Source organism: Triturus cristatus, chromosome 1_1 (genome assembly GCF_964204655.1).
Source record: "Triturus cristatus chromosome 1_1, aTriCri1.1, whole genome shotgun sequence".
NCBI lineage: Eukaryota > Metazoa > Chordata > Amphibia > Caudata > Salamandridae > Triturus > Triturus cristatus.
Genome location: NC_140579.1, coordinates 774781548 through 774793282, shown reverse-complemented (window position 1 = coordinate 774793282; position 11735 = coordinate 774781548).

The following is an 11735-nucleotide window of genomic DNA, read 5'->3' as shown; positions in this document are numbered from 1 at the left end:
TGTGTTATAGAGTAGAGTCGGTGTTGAGTACAGAGTGGCCATGTTGGTGACCCGCCGAAGCTTCTCCCAGGCCCAACTAGTTGTGGAGACTGTCTGAATGTTGTTTGGGTTTCTGGGGAGGCCTTTGGGTAGGACCGTGGATAATTGTTCGGAGAGGACTAGGTCAGACTCTGGGCGAAGGGAAAGGATCCTGGAACCAAGCATATGCATAGCTGCACTGAGCTACTAAATAACACAAATGGAGATCCGGCACTCCGTATCCGCCTCTGTTGTACAGGGGAGTGAGCACTTGCCAGCGGACTCTGGCCCGTTTGTCACCCCATACCAATCATATCAAGTGTGATTTGAGCGTCGAGAAAATGCTGTTTGAAAGGGGTATAGGAATATTGTTGAAAAGGTATACAAATTTGGGGAGGAAAACCATCTTGATGTTGGCTACCCTGCCAGCAATAGACAGCGGTAACCTCAGCCATCTGTCAATTTGTGAACCCATTGAAATCTTAAATGCTGTGTTCCATTAAACCTTACAAGAGACAGTTACTAATTATGACTGATGAAGGAAAAGTCTGATGACTGGTCCCATTTATTGCACTTGCATGTGGTGTTCTACACTTTGCAAGGACACGTTGACAATGCCCTGTTGATGAACACAATTATGCCACTCTGTGGCATTGAGACTGCCAAATATAGGCCTATTTGTAAACTCTATGGTGCATGTCATGCACACAAAAGGCATGCTACATGTTTCCGGAGCTTGGCAACTTGTAACCGTGTGAGGGCAAGGAAGGGATGGCATGACTGGCACAGCAGGGGCAGCATTACTGTCTTTTTATTCCGAGGTCTTCAACATTTTTGAGTGAGCCTTCACAGCAGCACCTTTCCAGTATCTCTGTTTCTTACTCGATTGGAAGACCAAACAAAATAAATCATATTCTGGGGCCGTATTACAGATGACTGCGCCAGCGCTAATTGTCACTGTGCGCCAGATTATGCCCCCAGTGGCATTACAGAGGATCAGTATGTAATGCGCCGTGATGTTGGTGAAGAATTTGAACTCTGTGCATATAAGCGCTTGTGTCTGTGCACATATTGTATTACCGCACAGATGCAAATGCACATAAGCACAGACATACTCTGACGCACAGGGACAATTAGTGCTGGAGCACTCATCTGTGAAACGGCCCCAGAATGTTTAATGTACTGCTTTAGTTGATGGGCTAGGTGAAAGTCCTTATTCTCTCACCAAACACCTGACCCATACATTCACTGATGCATTACGAAGAAGAAATAAGGCTGCACTGCGCTCTGAAAAAACAATAGTCTAGCCTCACAAATCAGGAGTATAACTATACCCAAAGCATGCACCAGAAACATTTTGTATGCCTTGCAAAGATGCAGATAACAATTTCAGGTGTTCAGCATGTATTGTATTAAAAAGCACTCCTGCCGAACTTGTGATGCAGTACCTGTCCGGACAGGAAACCACCTCTGCCCTACCTGAACAAATGGAGCTCCAAGCCATGCGCGTTGCCTGCTCCAGATTCGCCAGGCCCAGTTTCACCTGCTGTGCTGCAGCAGCTGGACCCCACAGGCTTGTTGCTGCCTTCCAGGCCTCCAGCAGCTCAGCCAGCACTGCAGGGAGAAGCAAGGCAAAAACTGGATTATTTTGACCAGCGCAGCACCCGTACATTGTCACCCTAAGGGGCGCCATATTAGTTAAGATATTATCAACACTGAAGGTAATCAGCTTTGGATGCGCCATCTTGGTTAAGGGATCGCAAACTGCATAATCATGGTTGAGAGCTCGCAAACCTAATACAGCGGCAGCAACACAAAACAAGTACTAGCGAAAGAAGCGAGACGGCTCTTAGCAGAGGCACTGTCGCACGGACTGCAGACTTCATGCATATAAGTTCACAGCATCCAGGCGAGCCTCCACTATTTTATTCTCACCACTGGCTGATGATAGAAATGGGGGCTTGTGGGCTGGAAATGAGAGAAATGCAGGTGTGGGCGGCTGTACATACGAGCTGGGCTTTACATTTGTTGCAGTGATAAAGCATGGCGTACCACGCTGCAACAATAAGAAAAAATAGTTCTCCCCAACAACAGATGAAGAATGCAAGTGGAAAGAAACTATATAGGCGGTGCTCCTCTGCGAAAAACTGAACTGAGGTTTAGCTGCATGAACCACTTAGGAAGCAACAAAGAAGAGCGACACACGACTGAACCAATGGTAAGCAGCAGGCAGGAGCAAACTCCCTTATCAATATAATAGGTCATCCAGACAGCACATGTACGTTCCCTAGGCTCAACCTAAAAAGCAATACAACTATGTATTTTTTTTCCTTTTGAGATTTACACCTAAAACAATAAGCACACAAAGCAGTCCTTTAAAAATATGCATTTCTTCTATGATTGCAAGAAATTGGATTCATATTTGGAGTGGACAACTATACATCTCAAGAAATAATCACAACTCGAGACAGCGTGCGCCTTCAAAGTCACTAATTAACCTAAGCTCCACCCGCTGATAGGAATGGTGTAGCTAAGACAGGCTTAATTTAGGGCAATGTCTGACTTATTTATCCACTGTCAGAACAGTAATAAAGTAAAAGAACACCAAGCAATAAAAATACCAAACCGAATTCTAAAAATAGAGTAAAATTTATTAAGCAAAATGACACCAAAACAAGATTAAAGTGATAAAAGCACTGAAAGGGATTACACACCATTGATAATCAATGGCCACAGTAGAGTTTTTCCTTGAGACTCAGTCTCTGAAGTTGAAGTCAAAATCCTTCAGTGGGTCAAGCCGCCAGGCTGTATCCGACAGTGAGTTCCATGAGGCCGGGTACCTTATCGATCAGGGCCCACTGATTTGCTGCTGCGGAGAAGCTCCAAGTGGGAGAAATCACTTTCTTCAAACCAGCGTGGCTATGCCTTGGGTGGATAGAATGGGTTTGTGTGTTCTGGTCCTCCTGAGAACTGGAAATCTAAAACATTGTAGGTCACAACTTTTCAGAGGATGTATGACAAGTGCAGTTAGACACAGCTCAGGTTTCCAGCACCTGAGAAACAACAGTTGGGAGTCAAGACTCACGCCAGGAGAGGCCATCAGCAGGTTCCAAGTCAGGTCCAGTTGTTATTGGTCAGCTGGGCACTTCATGAAAAAGTCCTCTTGAAGCTTGTTGTGGCCCTATAGCTACACAGGTCAACAGGCGTCTACTTTTTTGTCCCGGTTACAAGGGGAAGCAAGTCCAATCCTTTAAGGCTCTGCTCTGATTACAGAAATCAGGTCCGGTCCTCTTCTCTTCTTCCACAGGTCCATAAAGTGTGATTAAAAAGGGTGCCTTGAGGTTCCATATTAATGTTTGGTACCAACTAATGTCGCCCAAAGCAAATGGGTAAAAGTTCCTAGCTGTAACCCTACCCGCTTTTTAAACTGTCCCTGTTTGCCCTTCTGTAAACAATCCCACAGTGCCCCCTCACTCTCAAAATCCAAGATGGAGAAATCCTTTTCTCTTTATACAGAGCCTATGTGCACTGCCCTCCCAGATGTATGACCAGGGAAATCAACACTCTCCTTCTCTGAGGTCACCCTTCACCAGTTCTGGAGGTAGCATTTGGGGCCTGCCTAAGAAGAAGGACATAAGTCCGGACATCTCCATGTGTTACCAAAGATTTGCCTGTTACAGGGGACACCCCTTCAAAGTAAATTAAGTTCCTGGGCCAACCCCACTGGTCTTTCTGCCAGTGGAAGAGAAAAACAACTCCTGATTCCCAAGCCATTGTACCTGCCCTACGATCATTTTTCATACCATTCATCACAGCTTATTCCTGGCTGTGCCACTGCTTATGAGAGAATGCACATTAGCCAGAGCAGCTTCAAGCAGGGAAAATGTTACTTTCTTAAAATATACCTTTCCCTAATATTCATTAAAATACGACTTCACACCATTGAGTTGGGATTTCAATAACTAATAGAAAATAGTTGTTTCATAATTTTTGTAGCTGGACCCTAAATGGAGATACTAACATTTATTTTTACAATCGCTTCCCAGTATTTCCCTTTGGGATAGCAAGAGCCTTCTCACAGTAAAAATAGCTTTTGGGTGCTAGTCAATATAAGAGCATGTTAACGGTATATTTCTACTGTTAACTGTATATTTCTGCTGTTCTACTTTCACAGACCAAGCACACTGCCTTGTGGGCTATACAGCCTGTTAGAAATGAGGGGACTCTGGTTGGCGCAGGCAGGTACCAGCGACAAGCAGGAACCCTTTACTTCTAGTCAGGGCGAAGGATGGCTCCTTAGAATAACCCTTGCTCACCCTCTAGGTGCGTGGCACGAGCAATCAAGGCTAAACCTCAGGGCGTATGCGGTTAAGCATTGGCAATCATAAACACAGTAAATTCATTACATGCACCACAAACGGACACTAGGCAGGTTGTAGAGAAAAATAAGGTTTTTATATACTGTTATGCAGACTTCGTACAGGGCCCCTACGTTGAACAGGTGGGGCCACAATTTCTATTCTTATGGCAAGTTCTTTGATACGTAACAACAAGGAGAGCTGTAGATCTTTAGCGTGCTTCGCGCTGATGAGGCGACCGGGTAGAGCGCGCCGGAGAGCAGGGAAAACAAACGTTGCGGACCCTGGATCCGATGCGAATTCGCGGTCGAGTTTGGGAGTTACAGTAAATGTGTTTGTGCTTATATAGCGCACAGCTACCCCATTTCGGGGTTTCCCGGCGCTGTACTCATACCGCTAGGGAACCCTTCCTGGTTTTTCCCTGTGAAATGTCCACTCCTGGGCATCCCCAGGGTGAAGCCAGGCATCCCAGCGCTGTTGGGACCGTTGTGGAGATTAAGCAAGCTATTGCCCAGGGTTGCAGCGTGGGACCCATGATTAGAATAGGCACCGAGGCGAGAAATCAGGTCCGAGGAATTATGAGCCCAAGACCTGCCAAGACCCGCCGAGGCGGGAATTGAACCCTGGTCCAAGTACCTTGTTTCTTTGTAGCAAAGGTGGTTTTGGGGTGTCCAGCGGCTCTTGTAGGAGAGTGAGGCGGTGTCCGGGGCTCCCACACTTTACGGGGGGGTCCGATCCTTCAGGCTTACAGGGGGAGCGGGGTGCTCAGATGGGGCAGGTGAGCAGAGTTGGGCAGCCGGGCACGCAGTCTACGTTCGGGGCATCCGAGGCTTCGGGATGCTCACGATGCCGATTCCGGCGGGAGGGGTAAAGGTGCACAGCGGGCCTCCAGCGGGCGAGGTGACGGGGGCAGCCCAGCACAGCGTAGAGAGAGCGACTCAGATCGAGCGAGGCTCTATTCAAGGCGGGGGCGACCAAGCAGCCCGGTCACGGCTCGAGGAGGGGCTTACAAGCACGAGGGTCACAGCTCCGGCGAGGGAAGGAACACCACAGTCCAGCGGCAGGCGGGTGAAGGTCAGGATGAGCCCAATGGTCCTGGGGCTCAGTTCAGGGGGCAAGCTTGCTTCCAAGCCCTTGGAGATCGTTTTGAAAAGCACAAGTTTCTTGAAAATAAAAATAAAGCAAAGTCTCTAGCAAAAGGTTCCTCTTCTCTCCTTCGTCAGCAAGGTCACCACTGCAGGCCAGTCCCCCAGGATAGGGACAATCTTCCTCCTTACAGCTTTCCTGGCGCCTCCTCCTCAGGCAGAGATTCTTCTTGGTTCAAAGCGGATCTGATTTCTTAGGAGCAGGGCTCCTTCTTTTATACACCATTTATTTTGTTCTTCCAGGCCAGGGGGGCCCTTGCCTAGTTCAGTCCAGTTCTGGAGCACTTTGTTGATGCGATGCAGGCTTCTTCTTTCAGGGTGCGGGGCAGAGCCAGCAGACGCTCCACAGGGGGCGGAGCCAGCATTGTGGTGGCAGAGCACAGCCCTATTCAGAGTCCAGGTGTACTCCTCCCACCCATCTACAGGTCAATCTTTCTATTCACCACCAGGCTACCTAGCCCTGCCCATCTGGGTTTCCCCAGCCCTGTCACTCACACAAGCCAGACAGCAGATACACATCACGCAGAGGCAGGCTGCAATGGTTAGGCAAGCAAAGACCAACTTTCTAAAAGTGGCATTTGCAACCGCAGAATATTAAAATAAACCTTACGAAAAGATGTACCTTACTATTCTGAGTTCAAGCATACTAAAATCCATTTTCTACCATGTTCCCTGGGTCTGTTAGGATTATAGGATGTAACAATCTTAACAGCCCATTCTGGCCTATGAGAACAGGGTAGCCTTACAATAGTGTAAAACAAAACTGGCTGTAATTCACTATTAGGACATGCCACACACATCAGGGCTTGTCCTACCTTACGCTACAATGCACCCTGCCCTTGGGCCTACCATAGGGGTGACTAACATGAAGTTAAGGGAAGGTTTAGGGACTGGCAAGTGGGTGCACTTGCCGGTCAGCATGTCAGTACCAGACTGCACGCAGGTTCTGTGATGGCAGACCCTAGACACATTTTACCAGGCTGCTTCTGTGGGTGGCACAACCAGTGCTGCGAGCCCACCAGCGGCATTTGTATTTACACACCCTGGCACTCCTGGTGCACTTTACTGGGGTCTGACAGTAAACCAAATAAGCCAATTATGGAATCCAACCAACATAGCAATTTACAATGGGGAGAGCATATGCACTTTAGCACTGATCAGCAGTGGTATAGTGCCCAGAGTCATAAAACAGCCAACAACAGGTCCAAAAAAATGCAGGGGGAAGGCAAAAGGTTTAGGGATGACCCTGCAAAAAGGCCCAAGTCCAACACTACCCCCTTCCAGTCAAAACGCAGGGCAGACCAATCACCACCGTGATGGTCTTCCCTACTTGGGGCGATAGAACAAGCACCTGGCCCGCAACTGCAGGGGCAGACTCCAGTTCTACGCCAATCTGAACCTATTGGAATCCCTCTGTCCATACTCTCAGGGACCACCAAGCCAATCCATGGGGAACCCTTCTCCTCACCTGTGGACACCACCTGTGCAGCACCTAACCTTAATTGGCTCCCAGGTGTGTCCCAACAGACAGACAGCCAAATGCCACAGTGGTCACCGACAGTAGTCAGGGATGAGACCCAGGCCTTATGCCTCTCAGGGCTCTCAAACCTCTGTGGCGCCAGGGAGCAGGGGACAGTAGCCCCAGGTGCTTGGCAACCTTTGTCCATTCTCCCTCCTGTCAGGTCAGGTATGACATCCTGGCACCGACCCACCAGCCCCAGGCCTATACCCGGCGGCTGGACCAAAGACTGGGGTGGCCTCTCCCACACCCGGTCCTCCTCCTTGGGGCTCTGTACCCTCCCACTTGGAGTGGTATCCCCTTCCAGAATTGCCAGGGCACCTGTGGCAGGTGTCCTGTGCAATTCGCCCACCAGTTCAGGGGTTCTATCCTGCAACTGGGCGTCCAGGTCAGGGGGGACACCCTGAACCTGGCCCTCCAACCTAGGGTCTAAACCCTTCATTTGAGCCGGGGTCAGAGGCGAGGACTCCCTCCCTCTGCACCCCCTTCCAGATGGCTGTACCCTCCCAACTGGAGTGGTACCCCTAGAAGCAACATGGGTCAGGACACAGATTACAGTTGTCCCACCCTCCAGGTCAGATAACACCTGAACCTGGCTTCCCAACCCTGGGACCAACCCATGCGGTTGAACCCTCGCCTGGCGCACCAGGACTTCCTGGGGAGCACGTGATGGAGCAGGGTTTTTACTTTAAACCCAAATACCTGTTTCATTTTCGCATGTTATAATTAAAAGTACTACTGATTAATTATTAATCACTAAAGATTTGTCGAGTCTGGTCTAATCAACCTTATTAAAGAAGAAGTACACGTGGGAATGCTATTGCATGGCTAAAATAATAAGTGAACTAAGTTGGTGAGCAAACTGACAGAAATAGATGTTGCTTATGTGATGTTATGTTGTTTTGCGCTTATAATTAGTACGCATTAATGGCTTTTGATGTCGCAAATAGCTAGGTAAATGCATACACATAAGGGTATTAGCAGGGGAATAACACTGTATAATCATTTCTATGCAGTAATTATGTTTTGTGTTTCTTTTTACTTAAGTTGACCATTGTGGCCTGCTAAAATATGGCTACCACCCGCAGCCTGCATTTGAGTAAATGAATAATTGAAAGGAGGCTTCGCGCTGACTGCGACCTTGCCCTCCTGCTGAACCGAAAAGCCAATCATCATGACGACAAATCCGGGAGAGATGCTAAATGCCCCTGAATGTGAAGATTTGTTACTAATCCAAATGCCGACATGATGAACTTATAGTGGTCTCACGAAGGAGATACAATTTACCCAAAAGAGACATCCGTAGAAGTAACGAATTAGTTATGGACTCCTAATTTCTATTCATTATTTGAGACTATCAATGCGTGTGAAAAACTACCGTTGTATCCCAATGTACCAAGACGACATCATTTTCGCCATTCGACTGTTTTGTAAGATATGATTGCAACATTTGGAATGTAATTTTAGTATACATATTAGTAGACTAGAGAGGTCTAGCGCCACTTCTTCCCGAACTGATGATCAGAGGTCCCGATGCTGACAGGAGAGGACGGTGACTCTACATGACGGCTAGAAACTCTAACTATTTTGCTGAGGACCGGTTCTGACTTAGGATCTGACTTTTAGCCAGAACAGGTAAATATGAGAGAAATGAACTTGCATTTAATTGGTTTTTCTTACAATTTTAGATAAAATTCTGTTTGAATTACTGTGTCGGGTGGTTATTTTATTGTCATGTTATTTGAATATTGAGTGTAATATGATGTTTTTCACCAAATCTATAGCAACTAGTTGATGCCATTGACCTCAAGGTATATGCAGATTGGTACTAATAGAGAAAAGGTGTTTCTCCTTATACATGGCACGGATAGAGTGGTAGGATGAATGTTGGTGTTATGGGCCCCACCAGCGTATGATGTGTGTGTGCGTGTGTGACTGTGAGATAACTCCGTCCGTGGAAGTAGAGGGGATTCGGAAGCTCTGATCTGCACCAGTTTCTTGGTAGCAGAATGATGGTTAACTATTGTCTTGATCTGGTGAATTTGCGTGTATATAAGCTTGTTGATTATTGATTGATATTGATGTTTGCACTAACACTGTTTGTTGAAGTCGTATTGAGTTTTGTGTAGTGTGTACGGCTTCTGGGACGTAGGAAGTCGGTGAAAGTTCCGTAGTAGGGCAGAGGGAGTGCTGCTCTCGGAAAAAGGCGGGATTGTTAGCCCTGTATGTAGACAGGGGAAAACGTGTGACAATTGAAGTTGCGCGTCGCATTGTCTGGGTCCGATGAGGTAGCATCGCCGTGTGTTACCATTAGAAACGTATTTTCTGTGTGATAGAAGTGTATATAATGGCGAAGGTTATCTGTGAAGTTCTGGTCTTAGGTATCAGGGATCCTTATGGCATTCTGTTAACGCTTATCACTAGAAAGGTAATAGGTATTCTCTGAGCTTGTTAGAAGGACAGAGCAGAGGTAAGCGCTGCTTTGTTAACGCGTGATATAATTCTGTAGTAGGACAGACTGTTCGCTGTTCTCGGGAAAGACAGAATTCTGTGTGAATGTACTACATTTTCTGATGTGAAAGTGCGTGAATGAGAAGGCATTCTGGTTAATTGTGAAACTCTTAGGAGCATTCCGGAGAAAACAGTTAATTGATGCTTGATAGAAGGGTAGAGTAGAGGGATGTGCTACTTTATCAACTGAAGTAATGATTCTGTAGTAGGGCAGAGGTAAGCGCTGCTCTCGGGAAAGGCAGAATTCTCGTGGGAAAGGTCTTTTGCTGTTCTGTGGTTAGCGAAGCAGACAATGGAGACAATGGAGATGTTTGTATGTTGTAACTAACAGACTTGTAGAAATTGAAACAAAGTCTACCAAGTAGTGTTGTAAAGGAGGGGTAGACGAGAGAGAGACGAGACAGGAGCAGAAGCTGCTCCAGCGACTACTGACGTCAGGAAGACCGCGCTGTGATTGGACGGAGGGTTAGAACGGTGGAAGCACTGTGATTGGTGTGCTAGTGTACGCCGCGCAAGGATTGGGAGACATACAGGATTGGTGCGTTGGTGTGAGTCGCGCTGGGATTAGTGGACTGAGTCAGTGACGTAGACGCTCCAGGATTGGTGCGTTAGTGTGAGTCGCGCTACAATTGGACAGGAGATCGTACAGTTGTAGAAAGAAAAAAAAAGGGTTGCGGAAAATAACAAAATGTATTACCACGCTGAGGAAAAGAAAAATAAATCCTTGTTTAGTAAGGTTAAGAACTGGTTTGACAAGGATAAGGATATTGTGACTAGGGAAGGACAGTTACTTCCTCCGATAAGAACCCCCGCATCCTTCATGGTTGCGAAATATGGGTATCATACCTGTATTTGGTTAGACAACTGGGTAAAGTATACTAAAGATGATGGAGTTTTAGCGTTCCCAGAGCATGGCTCATTTAATCTGGCCATAATGAGGAATTTACGGGAGAGGATGATGGGCCTAGAGCCTCGGCCAAGGCCAACGCAGTTCGAGGCATTGACTGAATGGGAAGATGAAGTGCATGAGCGAGAAAAGCAGAGGAGTGGATGAAATTACAGGTACATGTTTTGGCGAAAGTATGATCACGAAACTCATCATGATCGGATGAGAAGATGGCGAGATGCCAGCATGACTGAGGGATTATATCCTGTGAGAACTGCAGAGGAGACAGAAGGGAGAAAGTGTACAGAAAAAGAACATCATATAGAGACAGGGAGGTATGGGGCGAATGAGTCTGATGATGATGTCTTGGATGACATGTTCTACAAAAGACCACCCCCGTATAGACGAGAACCAGAGGTAGGAACAGCAGTTACCCCAATGAGAGACACCCTGCGGATTATAAAGACAGAGGTTATGACCCCTGAGTTAAAAAGCAGTAATTCCCTTGCAGAGAGAGAGAGAGAGAGAGAGAGAGAGAAAGAGAGAGAAAGAAAAAGGGAGAATGAAATTGAGGATGAGAAGACCAGAGAACTAGCAAGGACCACATTTGAATTGACAGAGAAAATCAGAGAACTGACGAAAAATCTTGAAGCAGTTACGGTGCCTGTGACGATAGGTCCGGTTATGCCGATTTTCATCAAGCAGAGGGTTGGCGAAAGTGGTTTGACAGTTCCATATGTAGCCAACAGATTGATTGTTCCTCCAGAGCAGGCAGAAATGAGAGCGGCAGAAAATCAGTGGAGAACAGGAGAAAATCAGTGGAGACATACCATATGTGGAGGAGTGTTGAATGTGCAGACTAACACAGGTTTGAATTCCGGTTGTGTGGAAGGGAACAGAATGATTGGAGGATCGATCTTAGAACCACAAAGAGTGACAGAACCAGGGGGTGCAGAAAAATCCGCAGGGATAACTGCGGAAGATTTGAATGATTGGCTGAAAGCTTTGCAGAGGAAAGAAAAAGAATCCCAGGGAATTGATGTAGCTAGAATACGTATGGAAATGGAGGAGCTGATTGTAGGAACAATCCCTACAGAAACGCTGAAAAATTATCAGGAAGGGGAGATTTTATTCCTGTGCAAGAGTATCACGTGGAGAGCAAAGAACATACATGACAGGTTGAAAGGAATAGCCAGTGAAATGGGGATCGACATGGAGAAGGTAAAAGCTTTACAAAAGCCTTACCGAGTGGATTTTACAGATAAGGACATTGAGAATCTGAACAATGCAGGCCTAAC